Source organism: Pleurodeles waltl, chromosome 4_2, assembly GCF_031143425.1.
Source record: "Pleurodeles waltl isolate 20211129_DDA chromosome 4_2, aPleWal1.hap1.20221129, whole genome shotgun sequence".
NCBI classification, from domain to species: Eukaryota; Metazoa; Chordata; class Amphibia; order Caudata; family Salamandridae; genus Pleurodeles; species Pleurodeles waltl.
Window position 1 is genome coordinate 383,789,926 of NC_090443.1, and position 12,308 is coordinate 383,802,233.

At 47.0% G+C, this 12,308-nt stretch overlaps 1 protein-coding gene across 2 annotated transcripts in view; it reads right to left on the bottom strand.

The window, feature by feature from the left end:
* The window catches only part of RNF2 (ring finger protein 2), a 131,467-nt gene extending 128,766 nt beyond the window's left edge, over positions 1-2,701 (bottom strand). The window contains exon 1 of one of the 2 annotated variants that reach the window (XM_069231508.1): positions 2,459-2,701. The gene's annotated coding sequence lies outside the window, so the exon portion shown is untranslated. Of the gene's footprint in view, positions 1-2,288; positions 2,309-2,458 lie in introns of those variants that run through there. The other variant, XM_069231509.1, reaches the window with a different exon arrangement.
* Between the last annotated feature and the right edge of the window lie 9,607 nt (positions 2,702-12,308).

The following is a 12,308-nucleotide window of genomic DNA, read 5'->3' on the forward strand; positions in this document are numbered from 1 at the left end:
TGACATTTTGTGGAATTCCTAACCTAGGCTTCCCAAAGACACTTCACTCTGCATACAGTTCGCAAAAATGTAACTATTTCAGCAACTTTATCTACAAAAAAAGAACGACTAAACCAACTAATTTTTGTGGAATGCCTGAGATATTCAAATCAACTATAGGTAGAGAGACCTGGCCAATTTATGCTGACAATATCACGCCCTCACTAACACAGAAGACTCTATCCCTATCTTTACCACTACACTAAAGATTCCTTCCTGATGCCAGTCTCAATTCTCAAGATCGTAATGTTCATTAAAGGACCACTCTGGATACATATGTCTGACAGGAAAAGGGAAGGCTGTCAAAGGGTTACATGGCAGAAAAGGGCCAAAAGAAATAGTGCCGAAAAATACACAAGGAAATAATTTTATTGTGTTTCAAAAGTATCTTAAATATTATGGTGCAGAATTTTACAGAAGTTTATAAAGGGGACATTTAGTTTAAAAAAAGCAAGTGTTTTAGGTAAATTAGATTAAGGACACAAAAGGTTTAGGAAACGAAATTTCATGGGAGAAAAGTCAACTGACTAACAACAGGGGTTTTACTGGGGCCAGCATATGGGGGTTTCGACATCTGTTGCATTGGAACAGATACATCCCAGAACAGTCTGCAAACATGTTGTTTAAGTATAATGTTATTTTTATTTATTTATTTAGCTATCCAAATATCCCGTTTTCAGCTGGAATGTTTTACCTAGATCATGCCATTCTCAAAAACCTATTGTACCATAACTTGAATCCAGTAGATTCAATGTACAACATGTCACATGGAATTTCTATCAGGTCATATATTTAATGTAAATAAATGCTAGACAAACAAAATCAGACTCCTTTTTAGTGGGGTTTCTTCTGGTTACTTCTTTTTAATACCGGATGTTAGCCGTGTTCTTTTCATTGTAAGAAAACTACATATACATAATATGCTTATTTACAGGAGCTTTCTGCCATCCCTCTTTATCTGTTGGTCTGTTATTATGCTATTCACTTATTTCTTCCGCTCACCATAGCAAACAGCATGAGGCAATATGTCAGTCTACTTCAGCCACTGGCAAACTCCACTATGAGTGACAGCATTCTGCTCTTTCACAAGGATCACATCTGCATACAAAGTAGATCACCTCAATGCCAAGGACTACTATGACAATGAGTGCTTTTTTAGATCAAAAATTTGCTTTTCTTATCGTCAACTGTTTTTGTAATATTGGCGAGGACCCGTACCAAACCAAACCAGTCACTTACAAATCTAAAAGGATTGCAGCCGGAGCAATTGGCTTTGTCAATGCCTGTCCCGCATCCAATTGTGCGGATACGATGTTCAGGTTGCTGCTGTTGGGTTATTAGAGTTCTCTGGAAACAGACGAACTGTTATGATTTTCAGGAAGTTACGATTGTGTCAAAATAAAAAGTACAAAGTAATTTGAGTTAAACTCAAGATGTTTTGCTTTCCACTGAGCGCCCGCGTATAATAGAACACTGGTGTAGCAAATGTGCATTTCTGAATGTAGCAGCATAGACAAAAACGCTGACAAGATTAATATATTTTTTTAAGTGGAAACAGAATTCGCACCAGACAGTTTGGAAGCCGTCTAGCCATCATTGGGAAGAGGCCAATATCACTTTCCTCTTTAATTTAAAGTCAAAAAACGAAAAACTTATCAAAACAAAGGCTCGCTTTGATATCAAGCGGAGGAAATTAGACCAATTAATGAGGTTTCTTAGAGGGTCACTGACATGCGAAGGAGGTAGGACATCAGTGTTTGTGTTTTCATGAGGCAGACGATGACAGTGTTGAGGGTCAATTACCAACTTTCCCTAAAGCCTAGGGGGTCTAAGTTTTTTTTTTTTTTTTTTACTTTGAATTATCGATAGATTTCGTCTTTGTGTTGCTTTCCCCCAAAGCATTACATCAGTTTTAATGCAGGTCAAACCCAATGTTTCCTCTTTATCGTAAGTCCCTTCTCAGGGCCAAAACATTGGAGCGTGTGACCCATTATCCCCTAAAAATGCATATTCAGCGTGGTAATTTAATGTTCTACGAAGGTTCCTTTGTGTGATGTTAAAGAAGACTACAAATAAAATATGACAGCCCTTTTGGACCGATACTTTGCATCTCCGTATAAACAGGAGGTGGGGCTCCTATAACATCCCCTGTTTACTTTTAAACGTTACAGAATATTAGCACACACTTCTCCAGCACCCGCGTGTTCGCCCCCTCCGGATGGATCCTTGAAGGAGACACAGCACTTTACCTGTGCAGCGCGGCCTAACACGGTGGGAAAGCCTCGGTGTTTCCTGGCGCGTCTTCCCGCAAGTCGGCTCTAGGGCCCCGGGGCGAACGCAACGGCAGCCCGAGGCTCTCCAGGCCGCGTCCCCTGGGACCCACGGTGGAGAATCGAGGAGAGGTACATTACGTACTCACCTGTCGCCCTCCGTCCCGGGTCGGGGCTGGCGGGGTCCCGCCGCAGAGCCCGGAGCCTGCCTGAGGAGGAGCTCAATCCAATATGGCTGAGGCCTGCGCTGGGGAAAAAAAGTGCCCTGCACAGACCACAGAGCCGAGCCACAGGCCGAGGGAGGTACTGCAGCGGCGCACGCTGCCGAGAGCGCAGCCAGGCACCCAGCAGCAGCAGGAGCAGGCGCTGCTGTGGAGTAGGATGGGTAGAGTGCACTGCACGGAGCCTTGCAGATTCAGAGGAGCTATTGGAGCGCCGCGGTTCGGTAGACAGTCCCGAAGCAGGGGCTTCTTTGGGGGAGGTGCTGAAGTAGCGATGCCCCAAGAAAAGTCATGAGATTTTCCAAAGAGCCAGCTGTGAGTGCGTTCAAAGAAGTGGCCTGTGTAACTTTTTTTTTCGTCGATGTCAAAACACTTGAAAACAGATGCAAAAATGTATGTAGAATGTGACATTCATATAAAGAGCTTCAACGCATCGTCAGGGGTAGTAAGCACTTTATTACTAAAATCACACTCTATAATCATACAGCGTGTTATACATCAAACGATACTGTTTGCAGGTAATACGTATAAATAACTTAAATAGTAATTGGATGTACGAATAGTAGACCTCTTCTGCCGACCTGAATAATGATGGCCCTGTATATTATCACCATTTACGCAGGGATCGCAACTATGGCCATCGGTAAGAGCTGGCTGATAAATTGCCATGTTTATTAATTGTTTTAACAATTCATATAGACATTTTGAGTGTTGTGATAAATATCGTAGCTTGAACCTAGCGATATTGAATAGGGAAAAATGCCTGGTAAATACTGGAACAGGTGGAAAGCTACATGTTATTCCCCCAAAACTTGTGCTAGGTCATATTTAGGGCTGTGTGAAATTTACCATACCCACATGGGGTGGTGAAAATGTGGCATGCCAAGGTCTCCAGTGACGTTTTGTACAAAACATGTAACTTCCTTCCTTTAGCTGCCTCGGAAGTCCCGATGAGGGCTTATTTAAAGCTTCAAGCCTATTCGGGGCTCCTAAGGCTGGATACATTCTCATGAATATCTCCCTCTGTCACTCAGAGTTCACAAATTATAAGAATGTGTAGTGAAACAAATAGTGCTATGGCTGGTGAGCACTCCGGGACCTAGGGTCCGTGCACATGACAGGGTCCCATAGGCCTGCGAGGGCTCCTTTGCTTGGCCAGATGAAGAAGCTCTGACCGGGTTTTGGGTCAGAGCTCTGGCTCGCCTAGGCTGGAACCTGCTGTCCTGGGCTCTGTTCCCCGGCCTGCCCTGCTTCAAAGTGTCAGACGGGGTCCTGCAGGGCAGGGACGGCTTCCTCTGCCTGGCCATGATAAGAAGCTTCAACCAGGCCCCCCGGCCAGAGTTCCTGGAGGGCAAGGTGTGGAAGCCCTCAGCCCTGAGCTCCCTTACCTGATCCATTGTGTCCCAGAGTGCCTGAGACGGGGTCCTGCCGGCACAGGAAGGACTCATCTACCTGTTTGGGTTAAGAAGCTCTGATCAGGCCCCGGGTCAGAGCTCAGGCTTGCCCGAGGCTGGAAGCCGTCATCCCTCAACCCCATTTCCCAGCCCATAGTGTTGCAAAGTGCTGAGAACAGGTACCACAGGCCCAGGAAGGCCTCCCCTGCCTGTGTTGAAAAGATCTGACTGGCCTCTGGTCACAGCTCCCGGAGTCCTGGTGGTGGAAGCCCTCAGCCCTGGGCTCTCTTCCTAAGCCTGCTGTGTCTTAAAGTGTCCTGGATGGGTCCCGCAGGCACGGAGAGGTCTCCCCTACTGGCCTGGGTTAAGAAGCTCTGACAGGGTCCTGGGTCAGGTGCATGGATGGACTTCCCTGTCCGTGGGCTCCATTCTCCTGACATCCATTTCACAAAGTGGCTAGGGCAGGGTCCCACAGGCACCGGCAGTGCTTCCTTGCTTAGGTAAGTGAAGAAGCTCTGACTGGGCCCCAGGTCAGAGCCTTGGCGGGCTCAGAGGTGGAAGCACCTAGCCATGTGCTCTGTTCTGCAACCTGCCATGTCCCAAGGTGCCCAGGACAGGGTCTGCCAGCCTGGAAAGGTCTCCCTTGCCTGCCCAGGTTAAGGAGTTCTAACCAGATCTGGGTTAAAGCTCAGGCAGGCCAAGGGGGGAAGCCCTCAACCCTGGTTCATTCTCTGCCCCACCCTGTCCTAAAGGGCTCAGAACAGGGTTCTACAGAGAAAGCCTCTCCTGCCAGCCCAGGTTAAGGAGCTCTAACTGGGTTCGGGTCAAAGGTCCAGCGAGCTGTGGGATTCTCTGGGCTCCAATCCCCAGCCAACAATGTCTCTTAGCGCCTGGTTGGTGCCCTCAAGGCCCAGGCAGGGCTCCCCTGCTTGGCTTTGAGAAAAAGCTCTGACCGGGCCCCTGGTTAGAGCTCCATTAGGGCTCCTAACAGCTCCATGGTTAGGGCCCAATACAGGTCCTGTTCCAGGCAGCCCCTGAGCCATTGAAGGGTGAGCTTAAACTGATTCATAAGACATGGTGTGACCAGATGGCAGTCTTTCAAGCCCATCCACCTATTTGCTCTTGGCCCAGCCATCTGGTCACGCAACGTATGCCTTGTGAATGAATGGTGTGCCCAGAGAGCTGGGCTGCTCCGGAAGTCCGGATGAGGGCTATTTTAACTCTTTGAGCCCAGCTAGGGGTTCACAAAGTCAAAACATTTTCTCAACTTCCCCCCTCGGCCACTTTTGGTGCATGGATTATATGAAATGCAGGTAGCCTTTTGCCAGATTAGTAGGGGCAAGGTGCTAAGGACACCCTTATCATCCATTTGTTCTCTCTGGGTGGCACAAGAGCCTTGGCCGGCCTGCTCCAGGCTCCCAACGGCCCAGTCTATGACTAACCTCCAGCCCTGTCTGATGGGCCTTTTCTTTCAATCCTGTCTTCCCAAAGAGTAGGCAGGAATGTAAAGCTGACATCCCAGAGTAGGTCAGCCTGCTTGGAGATGTCTTAGTTAGCACTGTACTCTAATTATCGGGGTCTACTTGGTCCCTTTATGGATGGACTGCTTGTCCAGCCTTGTCTGTTTCAAACAAAGAGCTTCCACGCTGCCTGGACTGTCCGACTTGAGGGTCTGCCTTTTGTGGAGGCCACTCAGCAGAACGAAAGCCAAGCAGCTTGGCAACTTCTGCCCACCCAGTAGTCGGACCAGAGTGGATGGGGTCAGGTGGCACTGTCCTGAATGCTGCTTGGTGGCCTCAGCTCTGTGCACCTATTCATTGCCATTTACCACCCCAAACATTTCTGCAGCATTTCTGCGCAAGCCAGCACCCCTGTGCCTCGCGCAGGCCTGCCTCTCCTTTCCATTGTTGTAGAGAAGGCTGGGCCCAGAGCCCCCATGTGGCTGCCCTGTGCCCTTAGGCCCCTGAAGGCAAGCAGAGGCTCCCACAGCAGGCTCCCAAGAGGTATAAAGGTCGGTTAGCGTCAGGCACGCATCCCCTCCTCAGTAGGTCTGGCTACCTGGTTGATCCTGGCAGTCGCATTTGTTGTCTCAAAGATTAGGCCATGTGTGGTACAGTGAAAGTGCAAATGGCTGATTAAATCTGTTATAGTTTCTTTGATTTTGCAATCTGTTACTTGGATAACTGTGGTTGCTCTAGAGCTAATAAATGCTGAAGATCGCTAACCTCCCAGGATGCATGCATTTATCAGACCAAGACCGATCTAGGCTCCCCCGGCTGCTTTGGTGACTCTAGTTAACCTTCGGGCTGATCACACGTCTCTGTAACAGAGATGATACATTCAGATGTCTGTCCTATCAATGTTCAATGGTACTTTCTGTGCCTACAGTGGTGACCATGGATAATGGGGAATCTGGGTTAGATTCTCGAGAGGGAGCCAGAGAAATGTCTACTCAATCCAAGGAAGGCAGCATGCATGCAAATTACTAATTCCTGAATTGGGGAGGTAGTGACAAAAATAACAACACAGGACACTTTGGAGGCCCTGTAATTTGTATAGGTACACTTTTAATCCTTTAACAAGGTTCTATTGGAGGGCAAGTCTGGTGGGATCAGCTGTGGCAATTCCAGCCCTTATAGCATATATTAAAAAGGTAGGGCTCCCGGGCAGAGCGCATAGAAATGCTGATTAAATCATGGAGGTGGATTTCCGTAAGGTAATCCAGGGAGAGATGGTGTAAATCACGCATCGGGCTGTACCCATAACCACAGCAAGTCTCCAAGGTGAACAGCCTCTGGCATGTCAGAACAATGCAGGTAAGGGAAGCTGGCAAGTCATATCAGTAACTTCGGGATAAGGTTTGGCTGTAAGGGCTCTAAGAGTTGGCTAAGCTGGGGCCTAAAGTGGGGCTGGATGAGCACCGCGGCTGGACAAGGTGTCACCCTACTGGGCAGTGGCAACTCTGGACATGAGCTGGGCCTTTCCTGTGAATCAGGCCATCTTCGAAGGTCATCTCACCTCTTGTCCATCCCCGCTGCGGGCGTTTGCCTCAGCTGACACCTAGCAGCTGGCATAGAACTGGAGTGGACCAGGGGAACCCGACTTGATTACATACTTCTAGATGACAGTAAGTGGTAACCCGGGTTGAACTTTGATCAGTGCACAAATCATGCAAAAACAGTAAAATAAATGAGGTGTTAACAAAATGGGCTAAAATCTTGGCAGTCCACCACTCAAACGCACAAATACAAATGCAATACTGTGCTGAAACCTGGTTCCCTAACTGTCATTTGTACTAGAAATAGTAAGCACAGAAGCAAATACTTATTGAACTAGATCAGACAATAAAGAAATATGTCAAGAACTATGTCCACCTACCTGCTTATACATGGGATGATCTGTTGTACTCAAAAACATAAAATGGTAACCTGGGTATACCAAAGCTGTCTGCAACTATCGGAATCAAAAAAGTGAACAAACTGTTGTATCTCAGGAAAACGTTAGACTTGTACATTGCTAACTCTTACATGTGTGCAGAAGATATAAAATACAATATCATTGATATTAATATTGAAACTTAAAACCTAAAACTATCTGACAACAGAATCCTCGACTTCTCATTACAATTATTAGCATCTTATGACTGGAGGAAAGAAGAATTCAAAATATGAAAGATCTTCCCGTACAAGAAGATGATATAAAATACCTAATTAATAATCCAACTTCAAACTTTTGTATTATGAGGGCATTAAACTAAAGGAAAATAGGGGCATAGCTGCACTCATGCTGAGAGCGAATGTCATGAATGCTAGAGAAACAATATTCAGTTGAAGAGATTGATTATTTGCTACTTGAAGATAAGGCAAAGATGTATGTGAAACAATTGTGCATGTGCCATATACAAGTCCCTAAAAAAAGGATATAAAAATTAAAAGACACAACATAAGTCTTGAGCTACTCCTTGATCAAGCAAAATGATGTGGTTGGCTAACATACAGAGAACCTCATGTAAAGAATAGTCAAGGTGAATTTAGAAAATCTGATGTAGTGTTCAGCAAAGATGGCACTGCTTTGGTGATTGATGAACACTTAAAAAACTCATGGAATTTTTTTGAAAATGCAAATGAAAGTAAAGTCAATTAATACAGTGAACTTCCCCAAGAAATAAAAAAAAAACACTCGCAACCTGCTATACTGTTCCATTTCATGGTTTCATTGTAGGCTGTTGGGAACATGGCCTCTGCTGCACTAATTGATCTAGTACTGCCAATGTAATTTCCCCTTCAAGGAAAATATAGGCCATAAGTATTCATGGACAATTAATAGATTTAATAGACTAGCAAAGCTCAATAAATGTATACCGAATTTGTGTTAAGAAATTAGATAATGTTACTACGTTTTAAGGTTTGAAACATTTTATAAAGTGAGTCATTTAAAATAGTATTAGAACTTAGTTAAGTATTAATGTATGTTATTGTTGTTATGTTTTGTGAATATAGTTATGTGTGATGCCCGGTTAGAATAGACAGAGTTGAAATACTCACTGCAGAAAAAATATTAATTAAAATGATTCGTAAACTACATACACATAATCAGAACCAGTACAGGTCACATTATTGAATGCTAATCCTATGCAAATCAAACCTTATGCTGCACAGGACATTCATAATCAGAAGATCCAGAAGTGCAATAAGAAATAACAATTATTAAATTACTAGAGAGATACTGTCTCTATTGGATCTGCGATTACTGTTTCCTTGAGGGCAACTTGAAATGTAAATGCACTCTGGAACAATCTTTGTGTTGCTGGAAGCAAGAGCGATATGAAGCTGATGCGCAGCAAAAATAACCCAGAGTGAGCCACTGCACGGTGATACAAGAATAGCCAAATGCATCATCATCTAATTAGTGATGCGCATGAATGGATGAACGAGATTCCCAGTGTCCCTACCTACTATCTAGCGAAAGTACAGCCAAGGAAAGAGGCTTGGCAGAATCAGCAGGGAAAGAAGTCCTGTTGACCTTGATTCTAGTCTGGTACTGTAAAGAGATATGAGAAGTGTAGGATAAGCGGGAGGCCCTCCGGCCACCTGTGAAATACAACTACTCGTATTGTTTTTAATTTGGTGGCTGGATGAACCCCTACATGCTCTCGCATCTGGCTCAAAGTGCCTGATGCATGCCGGGCGTTATTCACTCCAGGGATATTAGCAGTTGGGGTGTTGGACTGGGGCGGTACCTGCCAAATGATAATGAAGGCGCCCTAATCTAAAGGACAAAAACCTCCTGCAGAAGGGCAAAAGCTTGCTTGATCTCAATTGTTAGTATGAATGCAGACCGTGAAAGCGGGGCCTCACAATCATTTTAGTCTTTTGGGTTTCATGTAGGAGGTGTCAGAAAAGTTACCACAGGGATAACTGGTTTGTGAGCCAAGTGTTCATAGCAACGGCGTTTTTAGATCCTTTGATTTTGGCTGTTTCTATTATTGTGGAGCAGAATTCACCAAACGTTAGATTGTTCACCCTCTAATAGGGAACGTGAAAAGGGTTTACACTGTTGTGAGACAGGTTATTTTTACCCTACTGATGATGTGTTGTTGCATTAGTAATCCTGCACAGCATGAGAGGAACTGCAGGTTCAGACCTTTGTGGTATGTAGTTTTCTGAGGAGCCAATGAGATGAAACTCTCTATGGGATGATGACTAAACACCTTTAAGTCAGAATTCCTCCTAAACCGCAACAGTCCCACAGTGCTATGGAGCTTCGGATGGCCTGGGATAGCCAGCCTCTGGGCCTGTGCGTACAGCCGATCACTTGGGGTCCAGAGCACTGATGAATGTGGGCTGCCTCTATCACCCTTAGTGCACCACACGTTTGTGGGGCACTTGGTGCTAAATCATTCTTAGATGACCTGATTCTCAGGCAGCGTTTCATGAGCAGCTACCTCGCTGCAATATTTGGAAAGTCATCCTCTGAGCCAAGCTTTTGTCTCCGTCCATGATGGCCCATGCCCCCTGGGGTCCCTCTGCCCAGCCCAGCGGGATGGATGGGGTGAGGGTCCATGAGAGGCTTTCCCACCACATGCAGCACAGCATGGGGGCCTCTCTGTCCCGCCCTGTGCTGCTGGGTGCAGTAAAGAGAGCATGATGCTTCACAGATGAGCAGAATGACCAGATGGCTGGAGTGGGTACCAGCCAAATTCCCTGGAGGTAAGAAGCCAGTGGGTGGCTCTAAGACGGAGCCTCCTGAGCATGAGCCTCATCATCAGCTGCTGCATGGGCTCTCTGGTCGCCAGGGCGGGTTGCTCCATCGGATCACCAGGCTGGCCTACCAGATGACCAGTCAGTGGCTGGCTGACCAGATGACTGGCAGGCCAGCCAGAGCAGAAAGCTCTGCCTTGTGCCTCCACCTGGATTCTGTAAGTCCCCACTTCTTGGAGACTTAATAGCAGAGAAAAAATGGCTTTGCAAACAGGCCCAAAGGGAGTGGGGGTTTGCTGGGGACTTAACCCTTCTTAGCTCCCCAAGATCATACACCAGGTAGATGAATGACACTGACCCGGGGAACCCTTAGGCAGTCCACAAGGGTGACAGTCTCTTCTGATGGCATGATGGCTACAAACTGGGGAGGATACTCTTTCCTCTTCACTGTGAAGTCCCAGCCATTGAGCAGATCCCAAGGTAGGGTGGAATTGGGCCGAGGAGGAGTCTAGGCACATGCAGAATGCACAGTGCTAGGAATCCTCAATGAGAGGCAAGCAGAGCCATGGCTTTCACCTGGGAAGCCTAGCCCCCGCAGGTCAGTGCTCCAAGCACCGGGCAGGGTATCCTTCCCTACTCAGGGCATGATGGCTTCAGACGGAGGAAGAGTTGGGGCTCCTGAAGGCTGAACAGCTCCTGTGATCCTCGTGAGAGGAGGGTGAAGTCATGGCTTTTCTGGGGAGGCACTGTCCCTGCAGGCCAGGACTCCAGGCCTGGGCATGGTGAGCTTCCCCTCCCGGGGCCGAATGGTGTTGGACTGAGAAGAGGTCTGGAACTACTGTAAGCTTAACAGCTTCCTTAAACCCCCGTGAGAGGAGGGCAAAGCCATGACATTCACCTGGGAGGCCCAGTCCCTAAAAGCCAGGGCTCAAGGCACCAGGCAAGGCCACCATCTCTAGCTGGGGCAGGGTGGCTTCGGACTGAAGAGGAGTCTGCAGCTCCTGGGGTCCGACCAGCTCCCGTAATCCCCATGAGGAGTGAGCAAAACCATGGTTTTTGCCTAGGAGGCCTTGTCCCTGCAGGCTAGTGGTCCTCTCCAGAAGGGCCTGCTCACTGCAGGGTGCCACCCCACCTGGAAGGGTTTGCCAGTTTTCAAGATGCCCACCAGTTTGCTTGTAGGCTTTTTGTTGGCAAAAACATCATCAGTGATATTTCATTCTCAAGGCTGATCCAGCCAATGGAGAAGCATGGGTGTGCCAACTCAGTGAACCACTACAAAAAGAACAGATGATGGGCTGAATGCTGAACAATGTCAAACATTCACCCCATTCACAGATCTGGGTCCAAGTCCATCGTTTTCTAGGTCACCATGCCACTCCAGTTTGGACCAAACAATGTGCAAATCAGTCTTGACCCTGCTCCTAATGGGAACAGTCCAGCCTGAACTGCCAGGCCAGGTCCTCTCTAGACTGTAAACAAGCATCCTAGCACTGGTTTCAGGTTATCACCCCGCATCAGCCAGGCTAACTTGAATTCAGTAGCATAGTAAGCATGGGATCTAGGTCTGGGCATACCTTTCCCACTTAGGGGAACAAATACAAAAAGAACAGATGATGGATGGAATGCTGAACAATGTCAGAAATTCACCCCCAGTTACAGACCTGAGCCTAAGTCCATCTTTTTTTTGCTAAGCACACCATTCCAGTTTGGGCCCAGCCATATGCAAATCAGTCTTGCCCCTGCTCCCCATGGGAACAATCCAGCCCAAACTGCCAGCCCAGGTCCTCCCTGGACTTGAAACATGCATCATGGGACTGATTTTGGTGTTCACTCTTCATCAGCCAAGCTGGCTTGACTTCAGTGGCACGGTGAGCCCGGGACCCATGTCTGGGCATACCCGGCGCAGTTAGGGTGGCAAATGCAAAAACAACAAGGTGATGGATGGACTGCTTGAATTATTGTCAGCCACTGGCAATTGCTTTAGCTGCATCCCAATCCATTGTTTTTTTGCCCACCATGCACCCAGGTTTGGAGCCAGCTATATGCAAATAAGTCTTGACCCTGCTCCCATGGAACAGATGATTGTTTTTGTATACAAAAATTCTATGAATGGTCCAATATCATGCTTTGGTATGTTATGTTATGTTGATTTGTATAGCGCACTAATCTCTGCTAGGGTATCGG